At 32.6% G+C, this 24110-nt stretch overlaps 1 pseudogene; it reads right to left on the reverse strand.

The window, feature by feature from the left end:
• Positions 1-963: 963 nt before the first annotated feature.
• On the reverse strand, positions 964-1816 carry LOC149173064 (cation/H(+) antiporter 19 pseudogene; annotated as a pseudogene).
• Positions 1817-24110: the final 22294 nt, after the last annotated feature.

Here is a 24110-nt window from a genome sequence, read left to right on the forward strand (position 1 = left end):
CTTGATTTCTGCCGACTGCGATGTTGCGATGCGATCCGGTCGCATATCGCAGATCGCACCCATATGTTTTAAGCCTCCCCCTGTTTTGCACCGAATGCGATTTCACGATGCGATCAAATCGCAAATCGCATATTTCAATGGTTGAAGTACAGGGCTGCAACATGAAATTGACGTGAAGTAAAATTTTCATTTCGACCGCCAGTTTTTCAATTTGGTAAATGTTTTTAATTTTAATGTTCTTTTATTTTACGGGAGTATAGCATAGAAGTATGTAATGTTTTTTTTTTGTTAAGTGTAGTGTGAAGAATGCAGCACCGTATATAAAAAAAAAACACAGTAGTGTAAATGTAATTTCCTCTCAGCAGTGCAGAGAAAGTCTTTTTTAATGTTGAAATGAAATATGCAGCAGCGTGAATGAGACGAGAATATTTTTTTTACAAGAGTAAATGTATTGAAAATTTTACACACACAACAATGTAATTTTGTGCAAGCTGAGACGGAGAAATTTTCTGGAGAGAGAGAGTATTTTTTTTGTATGGAACTGGAATTTCTTGGTCCTGTGTTAATACCCTGTGGTTAGAATAGAGCATTTTCTTTGTTTTGTTCAAGTTATTTGTTTTGGAATTAAACAGAAAATTCCCAATAAAAAAGTTGGTTTCACGATCTTCATCCTCTTCACAATCTGCCACCTTAATCTCTATTTGCTTACTCCTCCTCTTTCAAAATTTTATTTTACAGCAATTCCTCCTTCGACTCTTCAACCACTGGAAGAAAAATGCAATGCCAGCAGCAAGACAGATACAAAGTCTTCAATCTTTTCAATAAGCATCCCTACAAATGGGCCATCTTTGGGAATAGTCAAGCCAAACACAAAAGCTCTGAAGATTGTGTGAATCCCAATTACATTTGTTGCAAAGTCAGATGCTAGGACTCTCGCCAGAGTGATGCAAATGTAAGTATCGCTCACAGGTTCGTTGTCAGGTGACCGGTGACAAATCCTAAAAAAAATACAGTAATGGCTAGAAGAACCCAAGAAACCACTACAGTCGTCGCAGCCATTACCATCTGATCCACATCGGTGGTAAGAAGCTTGAGCTCTGCAAGTATCCTTGCAAGCACTGGGAATGTAGTAATAGATGAGGATACACCCATGAAAATGAGGAAGGGTCCATAGGCCACACCCTTAGAAACCGTTTCCCTGAGCACATAAGCAACCCCGACCCCAACAACAAACAGTAAGGTAATTCCAGCTGCTGCAATTGCTAAAGCCTTCCTTCCAGTTCGCTTAATTGCTTGGAAATCTAGTTCCAGCCCAACTAAAAACAGAAAGAATAGAAGACCAATATTTGCAACAGTTTCATGTAAAAGGGTGGTCCTCTTTGGGAAAATTGTGTTAAAGTAAGCTTCACTGCGCCCCCACACCGAAGGACCAAGAAGAATCCCACCAATGATTTCTGCAATGATGCTAGGTTGCCTTAATGGCTTGAGCAGAAAAACCAACGTCCTGGTGATGAGCAGCGCAATATAGATCTGCACTATGAGTAGCGAGAACGCAAAATGGATTATCGCCGAGCAGAAGCACCGACGAAGGTAGGCTAGTTCAAATTCAAGCTTTGATTTGTAGAGGGAATCTGCCACGATGTCCATCCACCTTCATCATGAACCTGTCCGCGTAGAATTTCATGAGCTTTGCGGGGTTGGTTTCCACGATGCCGCAAGGGGGGCTCACATCGAACCTCGCAATCAACAGCCAAGGGAATCGATTCCTTGCACCTGTCGATCGCTCTTCCAAGGAGGTAACGAAGTGCAAGTACATTTCCACAGTGTGATTTTAGCCACAACAATTCAATCTTCGGATGTCACTTGCAAAAACTTCTAAATAAACAACAAAACAACTTAAATCCTGTGCAAACTCCAATTTTAGGACATCTGATGCAAAGCCGCAAGTTTTAGTGTTGACTGAAGTAATTTTTGACCAGTTCACCCAAATCTACAACTTCCTCCTGCAGAAACCTTTCTTGTACTGATGGAGATTTGGTGTTTGAGAGCCTGAATTGCTTACTTTCCACAACATCCTACAAACAGGCGGGCATGCGATTGATTCACTGCAGTTTCATGGTCTCCACCTTTGCTGCTCCACAGCTTGGCCTCCCAGCAACCTCCACAGTCTCCAAAAACAAAAACCAGAACATAAGAAACTGAACTCTTTATTTCCCTCTGTCCACGAGGGGCCAAGGTTCGTTAGCCCAAAACGGGCCAGACCGAGACCACGCCCTAATGGGCTCTGATACCATGTTAAAAATCCATAAAAGAATATATATCACATTAACCAGATATGAAATTACATATATACAGGAGTATTGTCTCAAGATAAGAAAACTAACTTCTACGTACCATTTGTTGGTTGAGAGAATATCTCAACCACACACCAAACTAGGGAACCACTCTTATGAATAAGAACATAGTTTTTACACAGAAAATCACACTAGAAACAAATAAGAATTAATATAACAACACAAACTCCTCAAAGAAAAAGACAAATCTGATTATCTACATCATCATCATAAGTAAAATGTAAAAACGTGATATATATAATTTCTACGGTCCTCCCGTCAAAAGGGCATTCTCAGATCCATTCGCTCACAACTGGATTTGAGAGTGATGTAATTCTGTCAAATATGTGTGTCAAATCCGATGATTTCAATTGGGCTTGGCAACTGTTTCACAGAAACAGTGACAAGACTTTGAGTTTCATGGAATTCAATGATAGCTGGATGTGCTTCTTTCGTGTAAGGTCAGTGGATTATTTTTCCGGATCCAAGTGAAGGGTTTGCCGAAAAAATACAATGATCAGCTACAATCGGCAGTTCTTTGGATTTCGTACAAGGTCGAAATTTAATGGTTTTGGGAAGGGTCTATATATTTATTTATTTATTTATAGTTTTGTGAAGATAATTAATTTATATTTTATTAAAATATAAAAAAATAATTATTTATAAAATTTTTATTTCAAATACAAATTGAAATTAGATATCATTTTTGGGATTCAACTGCGTTAAGTAAGTCATTCAAAAAGAGTCAAGGGATCTCTACTTGAATGGTTCATGAGGCACAATACTTGCTAAGGTTTTGCAAATGGGGTAGCAAGCTAAGTGGGCTTGATTGTGGGGAAAAACTCCATAGTTAAGCGCGCTTGAGCCAGAGGAGTTCTGGGATGGGTGACCTCCTGGGAAGTCCTGGTTACCGGGTGCAAGCCCCGGAAGTGATGATTGATGCTATGTGATTCCTTCTCCACATTTCACTAGTTTCAATCCCACTTCTTCACCCCTGTGAGCATCACCCGATGCAATGAGTGCTAAGTGAACTATTCAAAAATCATGAGAAATTAGTCAGTTACGACTACCTCTCATGGCATCACCCGATGCAATGAGTGCTAAGTGAACTATTCAAAAATCATGAGAAATTAGTCAGTTACGACTACCTCTCATGGAAATGGTCATACGTTTGAATGATGAGTGCTAAGTGAACTATTCAAAAATCATGAGAAATTAGTCAGTTACGACTACCTCTCATGGAAATGGTCATACGTTTGAATGACTTACTTAACCCAGTTGAATCCCAAAAATGATATCTAATTTCAATTTGTATTTGAAATAAAAATTTTATAAATAATTATTTTTTTATATTTTAATAAAATATAAATTAATTATCTTCACAAAACTATAAATAAATAAATAAATATATAGACCCTTCCCAAAACCATTAAATTTCGACCTTGTACGAAATCCAAAGAACTGCCGATTGTAGCTGATCATTGTATTTTTTCGGCAAACCCTTCACTTGGATCCGGAAAAATAATCCACTGACCTTACACGAAAGAAGCACATCCAGCTATCATTGAATTCCATGAAACTCAAAGTCTTGTCACTGTTTCTGTGAAACAGTTGCCAAGCCCAATTGAAATCATCGGATTTGACACACATATTTGACAGAATTACATTACTCTCAAATCCAGTTGTGAGCGAATGGATCTGAGAATGCCCTTTTGACGGGAGGACCGTAGAAACCGTCCGCCGCTGTGTTGTAAAGATTTTTCCTAGGTGGTATAATTCAGTGGTGTATTAAATGGATTGAATGTTTAAATAATATTGGTGAATTTTGTAAGAAAATATTAATTGAATTTAAAGTGCGGTGATTAATCACATATGAATCTGGTTTATATTAATATTTACTAATCTCTTATTAAAATAGAAAATGTTTTCAATTCCCAAAATTTTACTATTTATTATTTAAGTATTTAATTAATCATTATTATTTAATTACTAATATGATTATAATTATGTATATATTTAATATATGATTATTTATATATGTCAAACACATTTGTTAATATGGTTGTGCTAGTATTTATTACACATTGTAATACAGTAAATTAAAAAAACAAGAGAAAAATCAGTAATTTTATATATATATATATATATATTTTGCATCTTTAAATCAATATTTACTTTTTAACATTTGCCTAATACAACTATAAAATTATCATACAAATTATTAGATAAAAAATCACATCTTATATATCATTCCATAATAAATCACCAATTAACAGTTCTCCAATTACATAAATTATACGAATTATCAAATAATATTTAATACCCATAAATAAGATTTCTCATAATTTTGTGTAAATAAATAATACTCTATTAAAAACATATATTTCTTAATTTTCATAATAATAAATTCAAAACCATATCAAAATAAACATAATCTAACAAAGCCCAATTTGACACCTTTGACTTTCCACAATTACAACTTGAAGTGAGATCATAAAACGAAGTGAGATAATAAAACAAAAAATCAAAATTTTTAGACAAAAAATTGGAAAAAGGGTTTTTAAAGCCTTAATTCATTACTTTACAGAAAACGATACATTATTTACACACATAAAGCCTAGTATTATAGAATCGAGATTCATAACAAATTACCAATTTGGTTAATTGGTTTTGAGAACTTTTTTCACAAATATCTAAACTAATTTTGTGTGATTTCATTATTCTAATCTTAAAAGACGTTTAGAGTAAGTTTAGTTTCACTATAAATAATTTCATATTTTATTATGAATTATTCCTTTATACTCTTTTGCATAAATTCTTAACCAACATTTCAATTAGACTTAGTTGTTGTTTTTTTTTTCTCGGTAAAACTAGCTAATCTATTATATTATATACAAGTAAACATTACATGCAAAAAAACAGGTCGTCCAGGGCCAGCTGTTGCACCTTGGATGGCATTGCTTGACACAGAATTCGCCCTCGCAGGGGCAGCACCTCCAAGATGTACCAAAACATAAGACACAGTGATGAGCTCAGACAGTAATGAAACGGCCCGCGCAGGGGCTTCCAACAAAAAACTCATAGTAAACCTTGCCACGACGCATGACAGACAGACACATAAAATGAAAAAGAACTGAAAGTATACAAACATAGAAATGTAGCATAGTCCAGATACCAGCCGAGACCTCTAACGTATACGAGACCCGAGAGAGAGAAAAGTAAGCCGGAGAGTGTCTCTGTGGATTAATCTTCAGGCTCTTCCTCAGTGATGTAGCACCAGCCTTGGCCTTCAGGGATGCCTGCCCACATTGCCATAGGATCCTTCGCAGTGGCCAACGGTTCCTGCTCTGGAGGTTGGGGAGGGGCTTGCTGAGGCTCCTTCCCAGAATTGCCCTGTTCAATTGGTGGCTGCAGCACTGGACTTTCCTCACGATTGCCTTCTGGAGGTATCTCAACCAAGCCCGGTTGCTGTCCAGCTTCATTCTCCTCAGGAATCTTCGTAAAGAGAACTGAGATATGTGCATTAATACCTGCATTTTCCTGCGAGCTGCCCAAGGTGAAAACGACTGAGCCGAATGCTGGAAGCACGGGCTCTCCTCCACTGGAGCCGCCGACCTCCAAGAACTGACTGGCTGGAGTTGGTATGGCTCCCACCCTCCTGTAGCAGTAGCAGCAGCAGCAGTGATGGTGTACATCCGCTGCAGGGGGGCGTGAAGGTGCCCCACGCCCAGGTCCCCTCCTACTCGGCTGTCTTTCACGCAGTCGCGCCATATTTCCCGCGTCTCCTTCAATTTGTTCCAGGACCGAGCTTGTGGGCTTGAAATCACGGCTATCACTGCCAATTGAGTGCAGTTCCCAAATGGATTCAAGGCAGAGCTCAACTGCCCATAAACCGCGCACAGGATTAGCCAGCATGAAGCGAACTTTGCCCAAGTGAGTGCCTTCACTCTCCGCCTCAATTGCTCTCCCTTTGCCCTCAGAATTCTGTTCCCACCTGAGGCATTCTTCAGAGTCGAAATGGCAATTTGCAACGGCAGTGGCTGCGCTTTGAAGGAGAAGAGCGCCCACCGGCCACAATTCCTCCAGAGCCTGCGCCACACAGACCTTACCATGCAAATAAACCTGCAATGAACCGTCATCCTTAAAAAATCTTGCAACATTCCCTCGATAAGAGCTCTCCATAACTGCTTCTTGCAACAACATCGCTTCACCCTTCGAAGCATTGAATGCCAGGGGCTCGGGCTGCTGCGCTTCATACCTCGGCGGCAGTGAGCAATAACTATGTTGCGTTGACACGGGGCGGCACATGCTGGGCATGTGGCTCGTCCCTGGCTGACGTCCTAACACCCGCATCCGGGGTAGACTTAGTTGTTGTTAATAGATGAGACTATTGATGAATAATTAATCAACATTTCACTTAGACTTAGTGGTTGTTAATACATGAGGCTAACACAACTATCTGACGAAAAAGTATATTAAGTCTTCAAATTAGGACTAGTTAATAGTATATCTCAATTTCCTTAATCCAGTTTTAGACTTAGTGGCTGTTAATACATGAGACTATTGATAAATACATAATCAACATTTCAATTAGGCTTAGTGGTTGTTAACACATTAGGCTAAGACAACTATGTGACGAAAAAGTATATTAAGTCTTCAAATTAGGACTAGGTAATAGTATATCTCATTTTCCTTAATCCATTTGTTTGCTAAAACAGCATAACAGTGCGTATTCATTGTTTCTATTACAAATTTAACATTGAAAAACATCACAAATGAAATGTGACCAATTGATAGGCAATGAATTGCCCAGCCAAAACTGCTCAAAGAAAAAGACAAATCTGATGGTTTACATCATCATCCTAGGGAAAACGTTTAGAAATGTGATATATATATATAATTAATTTCGGTTTCTATTAGAAATATAAAATTTATAAACAACTTTTCATATTCAATAGATATTTTAAGAAAATATAAATAAATTATGCTCACAAAAATATATTATATTATATATCATAAACTGTTGGCAAGCCCAATTGAAATCATTCGGATTTGACACACATATTTGACAGAATTACATCACTCTCAAATGCAGTTGTGAGCGAACCGATCTGAGAATGCCTTTTTGAGGCGAGGACCGTAGAAACAGTGCTTCGCTAATCAGTCTGCTGCCATTTTAATACCCGAAACGACCCATCTCGTTACCTTCATTCACAGATCTGCTCTTGTTCCTTCAACAGCAGGGACAATACGAACCTCATATTCAATAAGCTTTATAAAGTTTTCATGATGAGTGGAGTGTCTATTATAAAGATATTTAGTATATTTTAAAATAATAACTATAGCATTTAGTATATTCTAAAAAAATAGTTATATAAATTTCTGCTGCGAAAATACACATTTATGAATTTTTAATAATTAGTAAAATGTCCATCATAGAGTTTGGATATTTAGTATATTCTAAAGAATAACAATAGAAATTTCTGCTATGAAATTCTACATTGTCAAATAATTTGTTAAATTTATCACATATCAATCCGTAAATTTACAACTGTGAGATATCCCAACAAGTATATAAATTCCTGGTGTGGAAATCTACATTCTCAAATAAATTGTTAAAATTCTCACCCATCAATCTGTAAATCTGCAGCTGCGAAATAACTCAACCGAGGAACGTTGTAGCTCTATGGATGTGTCCATGAACGGGAGAAAACGATTAGCAGCGGGGAATGATAATTAGAGATGGCTTGTTCTGTTACCTCTGTGTAGGTTGCCTTTCATGTTGAATAAAGCCTAACATCAATTATGGGGAAAATTAAACCTCTTACACTGTTTTACACATTCAGGATTTCATCTTGTGGACGACTCAAAGATGAATAAAGGTACTTTTTTATACTATTATTTGGTACGTTTTCTACTATATATTTTAATGTATACTTGCATTATAAAATTATTTTTCTTATTTATTAAGAAAATAAAAAATATTTCAAAAACAGGGGAAGTGGGCTTGCAGAGTTAATTTTCTTTTTTAAATGAATGGCTAAGATTTAAGAATGAGCATTCTTCGTCTGATGTTTAAAAGGATAGATTCGATTTCACCTGGCTCCGCGTCCGCAACCTGCACATTACAGTAATTAATTCTAATTTAATTAATGTTTGTCCTTTGGTGTACCGGCTTCTGAATGTGGCATCTCTTCACCGGTGTCTCAGAATACAGCTGCTTCAAATGGGGTCGAGAATACGAGTCAGCCATGGAACTGCAACGCCAATCTCAGCCATCAATTAGAATTGAAAGGGACCGAAAAATGTCTGAATTTTAGATATGTTATGAATGAATCGAATTAATGTGGATTTTAGCATGTATGGTAAAGATTTTTCTTTTTTTTTAAAGTATGTATTGTAAAGATTTCTAGCATAAAAATATAAAAACCAGGGATATTAAGATTAGCGAGATGAGCTTTCCTAGAGTGTTTTTTTGATGAGGCTGCACAAAATGGTAAGTGTACGTGTGGTATTTATATGGTCATGAATGAAGCATAACAGTTGTGTGGTAGAAAGGGAACAAATAACAAAGCAGAAGCAATGGTTCTACAAAGGCTTTTTCATTTTAGCATTTTCTTAAATATTCAGTTTCTGCAGATCTATGGTGATTCTAAAGTTATAATGACAAACGTTCCATAAAAATCACAAGCTAACAGGATGGATGAACGAATTGATTCTTTCTTGAGGAGGAGAAAGAAATATTCTATTCATCCTGTAAATAGATCACAAAATACTCATTGAGAAGTTTTGTCAATGAAAAGACTCCTATCCCAAATGGGCAAATGGAAAATGGATATACAACTCGCTGCTACAACCTAGCAGAATGAGGATTTTTCTCTTCCTGGTACATAATCTATCTTGTTGTCTATCTCCATCCCCTGGTACGTATACTCAAACTGTTTTTGCACCATCGTGCATGTTTTCACTTTTTGACTCAGATAATGAAGACTTATCTATCTCTGGCCAAATCGTTTGGTCATTTTTTTGTGTTTCAAGCTTACTGCATGGACAAATCATATTATCTTCTGGTACCTTTTTCTCCCCCTAGGCTTTCAGGTGTAAAAGTATGAGGAGGATATTTTTACTATCTCCCAAGTTTAGGCATTAGCTTGATGTTTCAGCCTATCCATATGTATATTAGGACTTATATGATATTAATACAATATAGCTTTTTTCACACTGAAAATAGATTTTTCTTAGGTGATATATTTTAGTGGTGTTTTTAATTGATTGAATGTTTAAATAATATTGGTGAATTTTGCAAGAAAATATTAATTGACTTTAAATTGTTGTGATTCCACATAAATCTAGTTTATATTCATAGTTATTAATCTCCTACCAAAACAAAAAGTACTTTCAATTCCAAAAATTTCACTATTATTATTTAAGCATTTAATTAATTATTATTATTTAATTACTAATATGATTATGATTATGATTGTGTATATTTAATATATGACTATCCCTATATCTCAAATTCATTTATTAGTATAATTGTGCAAGTATTTATTATACATTGTAATACAATAAATTTAGAAAAAAAAAACAATCAATACCTCACAAACTGTATATAAATTTACACTTATTTTATTTTTAATTTTTTCCATATAATTTTATAATAATCTTTTTTTATTATAAATTTTCGTTATTTAAAAAATATTTTTAAAATATAAATAAATTTGATATTTCCTAAAATATTTTAAATAAAAGTAAATAAGAAAAAACCAAAACAAAGTAAGACTAATAGAGTAACTACACAACACTAAAAGCATAAGGATAGTAATTCATTGGTTAGCGAACAATGAACCATTATTTTCCCAGTCCATATTCTCTGTAAAGTTAAATTATATATATATATATATATATATATACGCTTAATTTCACCAAAAGATGACCAAATATGATCCAAGCCAAGATTACAGAAATCTATATCACTAAATTTCAATCCCTGCCAGGAAAATTTAGTAAACCGGTTAAAATGGCTCCTACCTTAAAAAATAATAATAATTATTAAACAATAGATTTTAATAATTTCCAAAAGTGTTGGAATTTGTAAAAGAGTTTAATAAATTTTTTGAGAAGGGACTGTACAACACGTATGCGCTGAGGAACAAGACACGCTCAAAGTCATGTCCAACACTATGTAATTTCCAAAAGTGTTGGAATTTGTAAAAGAGTTTAATAATTTTTTGAGAAGAGAATGTGCAACACGTATGCGCTGACGAAGAAGACATGCCCAAAGTCATACCCAACACTCGATAGACTGGTTAGAACGTATCCAACACTGAAGAGAAAGAGCCAGCCATAGCAAAAGACGCGGAAACCCTTGGCTGTAGCTACTACCAACGACCGCAGGATCGAGGAAATATAAAGGGATTTTACCGAGAAGAATCCAAGAAGAATGCGAATGGCCCGTTAGATGGAACCCTAATCCATAAGATGTGTGCAGAGAAGCATCAATCCCAGGTAGATGCGCACTTACATAAATAAATAGAGCAGAGACCCACACCAAACCGCCATTATTATCAGATGGAAGGACTATAGAGTAGTGTAATGCCGAAAATGTGAAAGGAAGTCCATACAGAAATCTACTATATGTCAAACCCAGAAAATTATCTGAAGTTTTTAGTTTACACAATGTTATAGGTCATATAAACTATACATAAATAATTTAAAGAATTTGAAGGTTACTTGTGAGCAAAGAAATTTTAAAAGCTAAGAGTCACATATGAGCTAATTTCTTTTGGTTTTCTTACCCAAAAAAATTAAGATAAACTAATTTCTTTTTTCCTTAAAATTAATCCTCCAAATTTTATAAATTTTATACTATAAAATTGTTTAAGATAAACTAATTTCTTTTTTCCTTAAAATTAATCCCCAAATTTTATAAATTTTATACTATAAAATTGTTTTATAAAAAAAAAATTAGAAACATTATATACAATCATCATAAATTTGAATATGTTTATAAACATATGGCCAAATATTTTTATAATTGACATAGTAAAAACTAGTATCTCTCACCCAAATTTCTAAAGTTGAAAATAAATTTCCATCCTTCAAATTTTTCAAGGTATAAATCAAAATCTAAATTAATATGTAAAACTTTTATTCACAATTGACTTGCTTTATTATATGTGACATGGTATTAGGGATTCAGTTTTGCTTTCAGTGTGTATTAGTTTTCCTTTTACCAAAAATTTACACTGCTTATCCACACTTTAATATTGAGAATTCAATTTTGTTATTTTATATTATTATATAAATTTATTTATTTGTAAAGTGATTGGTTGAGATCTTATTATGCGTTCTTTAGTACCTTCCATTTCTGTTAGTTACTAATTTTTTGTTTTAATTTTTTTTTTTTTTTTACTTTTTTTTTACTTTTTTCTATTGTTTTCATTTTCATGAATTATACTTTTTCATCCATATATAATTTATTATTATATTAAAAATATATTTTAATGAATTATATATAAAAACAATATTAGTTTATTATATTTCCTTATTTTTGTAATGGCACACAACAATATTATTATTAGTTCTTTTATTTTCATTTTTATAAATTATAGTTTTTCTTCCTATATAATTTTAAAACATATTTTAAGAAATTATATATAAAAACGATATTAATTAATCATATTTATTAATATCTGATAATATTTTGTTAATTAATTATTAAATTTTTACGATAAAATTTTATTAATTACTTTATTTTTATAATATTTTTTTATTTATTACTTTTTAGTTTAATTAAACTATATTAAAACTAAAAGACACTTAACTAACTACTGGTCCGCGTTTATTATACACTTATAACCTAACCCTGATTTATTATACACTTTGTAACCTAGTGCTTTAAAAAAAAATGCTTTTACCCCTTTAAAATATAATGCATTCAACGATTCACTGGGTAGTTCATGTTTTGATATTTCGATATCAATTTTTTTCATTATGAATTTGAGGGAGCGTTGATTTTAAATTCTGGAAAATAACAATGTTATCGTGGGCAACCGACATAAAGTACAAGTAAATGATAAGTGGAATACAATACCGTTCTGACAATTTACTTGCATGTTGATATTTTGGATAATCAATGACGGTTATGAAATCTCAAACTTATCCATGCATTCATATATAATTGCATATTAAGTTATCCATTCGTTGAAAATCACTTTAATAAAAAACGTTTCCCTGTAGAGGTCGTGGATGGTTATATATTTATAAATAGCGCAGGAGACCACAAAAACCAAATTCCATTTTTAATTATATGGTTTTCATCCACTACACGAAAGGCAAATGAGTCTTGTCCGATCTTCTATGTGTACCATCATACAATTACATTTACTTTGGGTGTGCAAGCCATTGCCACACTTCAATTTTCAAACAATAAGAAGCAAACTTGGACGAAAACGATAAGATTGTTTTCGTATAAAAATGTTAGTGTGGTCATGTTGTTAAAATTATAATTATATATATATATATATATATATATATATATAAACGTTTCTATTAAAAAAGAAGTAAGTAATGTTTTAAATACTCTAACTCCATCAAAGAGAAATTCATATTTGTCTATCATTTTACTAGTTTAGTCAAACGAAAGATTTAACGGGGTTTAATGTTAGTTCAGAGCATACATAACACACATCAGATTTATATTCAGAGAGAGACGACAATAACAAAAAATAATTTCAGAGACAAACAAATGGAGAAACAACAAGATTACTCAATCAGAAACAACATAATAGATAAAACAATCATTGGAGAACAGAAATCACTTTCCATTACGTAATAGGCCTGGACCTTGGCTTGATTTCCTTGGCCAGAGCAATTACAAATTTATAGAGGCTGAAGAAGGACCTAGAATCTTGCATGTGTTCTAGATGGAGATCTAGAAACTAATGGCAGTGTAGAAAGATCTAGAATCCTGCATGTGTTCTAGATGGAGATCTAGAAACTAATGGCGGTGTAGAAGGATATAGAATCCTACATGAATTTGGCTTCACACTTAATATTCTCCCACTTGAAGCCAAATAAGAGTCATGAATCAAGTCACACCGAGTCCTACCATGCCTCTACATAACTCATGTTTATCTTGTGGTAGAATCTTGATGAGCATATCAGCAGGGTTCCTATCTATATGGATCTTTTCCAAGGATAGTTGTTCTTCCTCTAACACATGTCGGATCCAATGGTAGCTTAAGTCAATGTGCTTGGTTTTTGAATGAAATACTGGGGTTTTCACCAAGTGAAAGGCACTCTGACTATCACAATATAACACATATTTGTCCTGCTTTATTCCTATCTCCCCTAGGAATTGTTGCATCCACAACATCTCTTTACAAGCTTCTATTGCAGCTATGTACTCTGCTTCTGTTGTAGAGAGGGCTACTATTCTTTGTAGCCTTGATGCCCAAGATACTGCTGCAGCTGCAAATCTATATAAATAACCTGTAGTGGATTGTCTGGTGTCCATATCTCCAGCCATATCTACATCTATAAATCCTTCAAGCACAGTCTCATCATGACCAAAACATAAACAATAATGACTAGTAGCCTTGAGATACCTCAAAATCCATTTTACTACTTGCCAATGTTGTTTGCCGGGATTCGCAAGGAACCTACTCACTACTCCCACTGAATATGCAATGTCTAGTTGTGTCCATACCATGGCATACATCAAGCTGCCAACTACTGAAGCATAAGGAATCTTGCTCATCTCTTCTTTCTCCTTGTCATCACTAGGACATGATTCAGTACTCAGCTTGAAGTGGGCTACAAGGAGTGTACCAACTGGCTTGGCATCCTTCATATTAAACCTGTCAAGCACCTTCTTGATATATTTTTCTTGTGACAGCCACAACCTTTTGTTTTTCCTGTCATGCATAATCCGCATGCCCAATATCTATTATGCTGGTCCCAAATCCTTCATTGCAAATTTTCTACCCAAATCTTCCTTGAACCCATCGATCTTATTCTTATCATGCCCAACAATCAACATGTCATCCATATATAACAATAATATGATATACTTTCCTTGATCATACCTCTTGATATAGACACAATGGTTAACTTCCAACCTCTGAAAACCATGTTCCAACATGAATGAATCAAATTTCTTGTACCATTGTCGAGGTGCCTGTTTCAACCCATAAAGACTCTTCTTCAACCTACAAACAAGGCCTTCTTTGCCTTTTTCTATGAAGCCTTCTGGCTGCTCCATATAAATTTCTTCCTCCAATTCACCATGAAGGAAAGCAGTTTTTACATCTAACTGTTCACATTCTAAGTCTAAAGTAGCAACTAGGCCAAGAATGACTCTAATGGATGACATTTTAACAACAGGTTAGAAAATTTCAGTGAAGTCAATACCTTCTTTTTTGGAAAAACCTTTCACCACCAGCCTTTCTTTATACCTCTCCTTATTTTCGGCATCTTCATGCTTAATCTTGTAAACCTATTTGTTTTGTAGAACCTTTCTACCTTTTGGGAGGTTTACCAACTCCCAAGTTTTATTTTCCAATAAAGATTCCATTTCTTCTTCCATTTCTTTCTTACATTCTTCACTGTGCTCAACTTTACAGGCTTCTTGAAAACAATTAGGCTCACCTTCATTAGTCAACAAAATATAGTTTGAAGGAGGATACCTTTGGGTAAGGATTATGAGGCCTAGAAGATCTGCGAACCAACTGTGGTGGTGCATTATCAGGTTGAATCTCCTATAAAGGTTCTTGCAAGATTCCTTCTTCTTCTTGTTCATCATTTTCCACTTGTTGTTCTTCATGCTCCTGAATTTGCTGTTCATTTTCTTGTATTGATGGTATGTTTTCCTCTGCTCTTCAAACCTGTAGATAACCTTCTTGACCTCCAACTCACCTACAGTCCTCTTGAACATTTCTGACTCATTAAATATAACATCCCTGCTTCTAATAATTTTATGTTTGACTCGATCCCATAGAAGATAACCAAAATCTTCATCTGCATATCCTAAAAAAATGCATTTCATAGATTTATCATCTAGCTTAGTTCTATTTTCTCTGGGAATATGTATAAATGCTTCACATCCAAAGATTTTCAAGTGAAAATAATTCAAATTCTTACTAGTCCAAACTTTTTCAGGGATACCACCATCAAGGCTATAGTTGGAGATCTATTTCTGAGGTAGCAAGTGGTCCTAACTGCTGCAACCCAAAAATTCTTCTCCAAACCGTAATTGGACAACATAATTCACACCTTTAACATAAAAAGGTTTTGCACAAAAGGAAGGGGTCGATTATGAGGAAACTTTTTCCCCCACAGCAAAATGGGCCACCATCCGGACACTCTTTGCACTAGCTGCTCAGAACGGTTGGAAAATCCATCAAATGGATGTAAAAACTGCATTCTTGAATGGAGATCTAAAAGAGAATGTTTTTATGTCCCAGTCTGAAAGATTTGTTGTGAAAGGACATGAACATAAAGTATGCAAACTTGTGAAGTCCTTGTATGGCCTCAAACAAGCACCACGAGCCTGGTATGAAAAACTAACAGAGCATCTTCTGAAACTCAACTTCAATCATTTTGATCTTGATGATGCAACTTTATTTGTCAAGAAAGTTGGCAAAACAGTTGTATATCTTGTGGTATATGTAGATGATCTTTTAATGACACGGAAAAATGAAAGCTATATTGCATCCATAAAGAAAGAATTAGGAAAAAGTTTTGAAATGACTGATTTGGGCTATGTTCATTATTATCTTGGCATTGAAGTAACCCAACATCCAAAATCAGTTTTCTTATGCCAAGTCTGGAGTTGACAAATCTGATTATCTACATCATCATCATAAGTAAAATGTAAAAACATGATATATATATATAATTTCAATTTGTATTGGAAATAAAAAATTTATAAACAATTTTTTTTATCTTTTAATAAATATAAATAAATTATCTTCACAAAACTATAAATAAATAAATATATAGACCCTTCCCAAAACCATCAAATTTCGACCTTGTACGAAATCCAAAGAACTGCCGATTGTAGCTGATCACTGTATTTTTCAGCAAACCCTTCACTTGGATCCGGAAAAATAATCCACTGACCTTACAAGAAAGAAGCACATCCAGCTAACATTGAATTCCATGAAACTCAAAGTCTGTCAATGTTTCTGTGAAACAGCTGGCAAGCCCAATTGAAATCATCGGATTTGACACACATATTTGACAGAATTACATCACTTTCAAATCCAGTTGTGAGCGAATGGATCTGGGAATGCCCTTTTGACGGGAGGGCCATTGAAACAGTCGGCCGCTGTGTTGTAAGGATTTTTCTTAGGTGGCATATTTCAGTGGTGTATTAAATTGATTGAATGTTTAAATAATATTGGTGAATTTTGTAAGGAAATATTAATTGAATTTAAATGGTTGTGATTAACATATGAATCTGGTTTATTTTAATATTTACTAATCTCTTACTAAAATATAAGATATTTTCAATTCCCAAAACTTCACTATTATTATTTAAGTATTTAATTAAATAACCCAAAACTTCACTATTATTATTTAAGTATTTAATTAATTATTATTATTTAATTATTAATATGATTATAATTGTGTATATATTTAATATATGACTATTTTTATATGTCAAACATATTTATTAATATGGTTGTGCTAGTATTTATTAGACATTGTAATATAATAAATAAAAGACAAGAAAAAAATCAGTATATATATATATATATATATATATATCTTGCATTTCTAAATTAATATTTATCTTTTAACATTTACCTAATACAACTATAAAATTATCATACAAATTATTAGATAAAAAATCACATCTTATATATTATTTGATAATAAATCACCAAATATCAGTTCTCCAATTGCATAAATTATACAAATTATCAAATAATAATTAATACCCGTAAATAAGATTTCTCATAATTTTGTGTAAATAAATAACACTATATTAAAATCATATATTTTTTAATTTTCATTAAAAAAAAATTAAAAACCATATCAAATATACATAAATCTAACAAAGCCCAATTTGACACCTTTCACATTCCACAATTACAACTTGAAGTGAGATAATAAAACAAAATATCATAATTTTGAGAAAAATAATTGGGAGAAAAAGTTTTTAAAGCCTTAATTCATTACTTCACAGAAAACGATACATTATTTACACACATAAAGCCTAGTACTATAGAATTGAAGTTTTTCATAACAAATTACCAATTTGATTAATTCGTTGAATCTTTTGGAAAATTTCTTTCACAATATATCCATAATATCTCCACAAATATCTAAACTATTTTGTGTGATTTCATTATTCTAATATTTAATCAGACATTTAGAGTAAGTTTAGTTTCACTATAAATAATTTCATATTTTATTATGAATTATTCTTTTATACTCTCTTTCTTACCTACTTAATCAACATTTCAATTAGACTTAGTGGTTGTTAATAGATGAGACTATTGATAAATAATTAATCACATTTCAATTAGACTTGGTGGTTGTTAATACATGAGGCTAACACAACTCTCTGACGAAAAAGTATATTAAGTCTTCAAATTAGGACTAGGTAATAGTATATCTCAATTTCCTTAATCCAGTTTGAGACTTAGTGGCTGTTAATACATGAGACTATTGATAAATACTTAATCCACATTTCAATTAGGCTTAGTGGTTGTTAATATATTAGGCTAACACAACTATGGGACGAAAAAGTATATTAAGTCTTCAAATTAGGACTAGGCAATAGTATATCTCATTTTCCTTTATCCATTTGTTTGCTAAAACAGCATAACAGTGCGTATTCATTGTTTATATTACAAATTTAACATTGAAACACATCACAAATGAAAAGTGACCAATTGATAGGCAATGAATTGCCCAGCCAAAACTGCTCAAAGAAAAAAGACAAATCTGATTGTTCACATCATCATCCTAGGGAAAACGTTTAGAAATGTGATATATATATATATATATATATATATATATATATAATTTCGGTTTCTATTAGAAATATAAAATTTATAAACAACTTTCCATATTCAATAGATATTTTAAGAAAATGTAAATAAATTATGCTCACAAAAATATATTATATATCATAAATATATTATATTATATATCATAAACCGTTGGCCAGCCCAATTGAAATCATTCGGATTTGACACACATATTTGAAAGAATTACATCTCTCTCAAATGCAGTTGTGAGCGAACGGATCTGAGAATGCCTTTTTGAGGCGAGGACCGTAGAAACAGTGCTTCGCTAATCAGTCTGCTGCCATTTTAATACCCAAACGACCCATCTCGTTACCTTCATTCACAGATCTGCTCTTGTTCCTTCAACAGTAGGGACAATACGAACCTCATATTCAATAAGCTTTATAATTTTTTTCATGATGAGTGGAGTGTCTATTATAAAGATATTTAGTATATTTTAAAATAATAACTATAACATTTAGTATATTCTAAAAAAAAATAGTTATATAAATTTCTGCTGTGAAAATATACATTTATGAATTTTTAATGATTAGTAAAATGTCCATCATAGAGTTTGGATATTTAGTATATTCTAAAAAATAACAATATGAATTTCTGCTATGAAACTCTACGTTGTCAAATAATTTGTTAAATTTATTACATATCAATCCGTAAATTTACAACTGTGAGATATCCCAACAAGATATATAAATTCCTGGTGTGGGAATCTACATTCTCAAATAAATTGTTAAAATTCTCACCTATCAATCTGTAAATTCCTGGTGTGGAAATCTACATTTCTCAAATAAATTGTTAAAATTCTCACCTATCAATCTGTAAATCTGCAGCTGCGAAATAACCCAACCGAGGAACGTTGTAGCTCTATGGATGTGTCCATGAACGGGAGAAAACAATAATTAATTCTAATTTGATTAATGTTTGTCGTTTGGTGTACCGGGTTCTGAATATGGCATCTCTTCACCGGTGTCTCAGAATACAGCTGCTTCAGATGGGGTCCAGAATACGAGTCAGCCATGGAACCGCAACGATAATCTCATCCATCAATTAGAATTGAAAGGTACCGAAAAATGTTTCAATTTGATCATCATTATTCTTTTTGCACGAGCGATTAACAGTTTGGGTTTTCTTTTTTGCATTATATCTTGAATTCAATTGGCATTCTTTATTTTAGATATGTTATGAATGAATCAAACTTATTTGAATTTTAGTAGGTATGGTAAAGATTTTTCCATTCTTTAGTATGTATTATGAAGATTCTTCCTAAGCGGTATATTTTAGTGGTGTATTTAATTGGTTCAATGTTTAAATAATATTGATGAATTTTGTAAAAAATATTAATTGACTTTAAATGGTTGTGATTGACCAATGAATCTGGTTACTAATCTCCAACCAAAACAGAAGATATTTTCAATTCCAAAACTTTATTATTATTATTTAAGTATTTAATTAATTATTATTTATTTAATTACTAACATAATTATGGTTTATATATATTTAATATATGACGATCTTTATATCTTAACCACATTGATTAATATGTTTGTGTCAGTATTTATTACACATGGTCACACAATAAATAGAAAGAACAAGAAAAAAATTACAATAGAATAATGTAAAGTCGGAAATGTGTTAGGAAGTCCATACAAAAATCTACTATCTGTCCAACATAGAAAATTATCTGAAGTTTTTAGTTACACAATGTTATAAGTCATATAAACTATATATAAATAATTTAAAGAATTTGAAGGTTACTTGTGATAAAGAAAATTTTAAAAAATAATAGTCACAGATGAAAAAAAAATTAAGATTAATTAATTTCTTTTTTCATTAAAATGAATTCCTAAATTTTATACTGTAAAATTGTTTTATTATAAAAATATACAAAAAAATAAATTAGAAATATTATATAAAATTATTATAAATTTGAATATGTTTATAAATATATGGCCAAACATTTTTATAATTGACATAGTAAAAACTAGTATCTCTCACCCAAATTTCTAAAGTTTAAAATAAATTTCCATCCTTAAAATTTTGGCCACTTATAAATCAAAATCTAAATTAATACGTAAAACTTTTATTCATAATTAACTTGCTTTATTATATCTGACATGGTATTAGGGATTCAGTTTTGCCTTCAGTATGTATTAGTTTTCTTTTGATCAAAAATAGGGATTCAGTTTTGCCTTGAGTATATATTAGTTTTCCTTTTACCAAAAATTTACACTGCTTATCCATAGTTTAATATTGAGAATTCGATCTTTGTTATTTTATATTATTATATAAATTTATTTATTTGTAAAATGATTGGATGAGGTCTTATTATGGGCTCTTTAGTACCTTCCATTTCTATTAGTTACTAATTTTTTGTTTTAAATTTTATTTCTTTTTTTTGGGACATTTTTTTACTTTTTCCATTGTTTTCATTTTCATGAATTATACTTTCTCCTCCATATATAACTTATTATTATATTAAAAACATATTTTAATCAAATTATATAAAACATATTTTAATAAATTATATATAAAAACAATATTAATTGATCATATTTATTAATATTTGGTAATAATATTAACATTACAAAATTAATTAATTAATTATTTAATTTTTACGATAAAATTTTATTAATTACTTTATTTTTATAATAAAAAACTTATTTTTCCTATTTTTAAGTTTAATTAAACTATATTAAAACTAAAAGACACTTAACTAACTACTGGTCCGCGTTTATTATACACTTATAACCTAACCCTGATTTATTATACACTTTGTAACCTACTGCTTTAAAAAAAATGCTTTTACCCCTTTAAAATATAATGCATTTAACGATTCACTAGGTAGTTCATATTTTGATATTTCGATATCAATTTTTTTCGGGATCGTTGATTTTAAATTCTGGAAAATAACAATGTTATCGTGGGCAACCGACATAAAGTACAAGTAAATGATAAGTGGAATACAATACCGTTCTGACAATTTACTTGGCTGTTGATATTTTGGATAATCAATGACAGTTGTGAAATCTCAAACTTATCCATGCATTCATATATAATTGCATATTAATTTATCCATTCGTTGAAAATCACTTTAATAAAAAACGTTTCCCCGTAGAGGTCGTAAAAGGTTATATATTTATAAATAGCTCAAGAGACCACAAAAACCAAATTCCATTTTTAATTATATGGTTTTCATCCACTACACGAAAGGCAAATGAGTCTTGTCCCATCCTCTATGTGTACCATCATACAATTACATTTACTTTGGGTGTGCAAGGAATTGCGACACTTCAACTTTCAAACAATAAGAAGCAAACTTGGACGAAAACGATAAGATTGTTTTCATATAATGTTAGTGTGGTCATGTTGTTAAAATTATATAGTTAAATAATATATATTTTTTTTTCCACGGGAATAAAAACGTTAGATTTCTATTAAAAAAAAGAAGTCAAGTGTATATGTAATGTTTTAAATACTCTAACTCCATCATAGAGAAATTCATATTTGTCTATTATTTTACTAGTTTAGTCAAACGAAAGATTTAAAGGGGCTCAATGTTAGTTCAGAGCATACATAACACACATCAGATTTATACTCAGAGACATAGACGGCAATAACAAAGAATAATTTCAGAGACAAACAAATGGAGAAACAACAAGATTACTCAATCAGAAACAACACAATAGATAAAACAATCACTGGAGAACAAAAATCACTTTGCATTACGTAACAGGCCTGGACCTTGGCTTGCTTTCCTTGGCTAGAGCAATTACAAATTTGTAGAGGCTGAAGAAGGATCTAGAATCCTGCATGAATTTGGCTTCACACCTAACATTCTCCCACTTGAAGCCAAATAAGAGTCATGAATCTAGTCACACCGAGTCCTACCATGCCTCTACATAACTCATGTTTATTACGAGGTAGAATCTTGGTGAGCATATCAGCAGGGTTCCTATCTGTATGGATCTTTTCCAAGGATAATTGTTCTTCCTCCAACACATGTCGGATCCAATGGTACCTTAAGTCAATGTGCTTGGTTTTTGAATGAAATGATGGGTTTTTCGCCAAGTGAATGGCACTCTGACTATCACAATATAACACATACTTGTCCTGCTTTACTCCTATCTCTCCTGAGAATTGCTGCATCCACAACATCTCTTTACGAGCTTCTATTGTAGCTATGCACTCTGCTTCTATTGTAGAGAGGGCTACTATTCTTTGTAGCCTTGACGCCTAAGATACTACTGCACTTGCAAATGTATATAAATAAACTGTAGTGGACATTCTGGTGTCCATATCTCCAGCCATATCTGCACCTGTAAATCCTTCAAGCACAGTCTTATCATGACCAAAACATAAAAAATAATGACTAGTACCCTTGAGATACATCAAAATCCATTTTACTGCTTTCCAATGTTGTTTGCCTGGATTGGCCAAGAACCTACTCACTACTCCCATTGAATATGCAATGACTGGTCATGTGCATACCATGGCATACATCAAACTGCCAACTACTGAAGCATAAGAAATCTTTCTTATCTCTTCTTTCTCATTGTCATCACTAGGACATGATTCAGTACTCAGCTTGAAGTGGGCTACAAGGAGTGTACCAACTGGATTGGCATCCTTCATATTAAACCTGTCAAGCACCTTCTTGATATATTTTTATTGTGACAACCACAACCTTTTCTTTTTCGTGTCACGCATAATCTGCATGCCAAATATATGTTGTGTTGGTCCCAAATCCTTCATTGCAAATTTGCTACCCAAATCTTTCTTCAACCTATCAATCTTATTCTTATCATGCCCAATAATCAACATGTCATCCACATATAACAATAATATGATATACTTTCCTCGATCATACCTCTTGATATAGACATAATGGTTAGCTTCCAACCTCTGAAAACCATGTTCCAACATGAATGAATCAAATTTCTTGTACCATTGTTGAGGTGCCTGTTTCAACCCATAAAGACTCTTCTTCAACCTAAAAACGAGGCCTTCTTTGCCTTTTTCTATGAAGCCTTCTAGCTGCTCCATATAAATTTCTTCCTCCAATTCACCATGAAGGAAAGTAGTTTTTACATCTAACTGTTCACATTCTACGTCTAAAGTAGCAACTAGACCAAGAATGACTCTATTGGATGACATTTTAACAACAGGTGAGAAAATTTCAAGTGAAGTCAATACCTTCTTTTTAGGCAAAACCTTTTACCACCAGCCTTTCTTTATACCTCTCCTTATTTTCGTCACCTTAATGCTTAATCTTGTAAACCCATTTGTTTTGTAGAGCCTTTCTACCTTTTGGGAGGTTTACCAACTTCCAAGTTTTATTTTCCAACAAAGAGTTCCTTTCTTCTTCCATTCCTTTCTTCCGTTCTTCACTGTGCTCATTTTTACAGGCTTCTTGAAAACAATTAGGCTTACCTTCATCAGTCAACAAAATATAGTTTGAAAGAGGATACCTTTGTGAAGGATTATGAAGCCTAGAAGATCTGCGAACCAAATGTAGTGGTGCATTATTAGGTTGAATCTCCTGTAAAGGTTCTTGCAAGATTCCTTCTTCTTGTTGTTCATCATTTTCCACTTGTTGTTCTTCATGCTCTTGAATTTGATGTTCATTTTCTTGTATTGATGGTATGTTTTCCTGCTACTCTTCAAACCTGTCAATAGCCTTCTTGACCTCCAACTCACCTACAATCCTCTTGAACATTTTTGATTCATTAAA

This window comes from Pinus tabuliformis, chromosome 4_2 (genome assembly GCF_031772625.1).
Source record: "Pinus tabuliformis cultivar Carrire ecotype Pingquan chromosome 4_2, CPIR1, whole genome shotgun sequence".
Lineage (NCBI taxonomy): Eukaryota > Viridiplantae > Streptophyta > Pinopsida > Pinales > Pinaceae > Pinus > Pinus tabuliformis.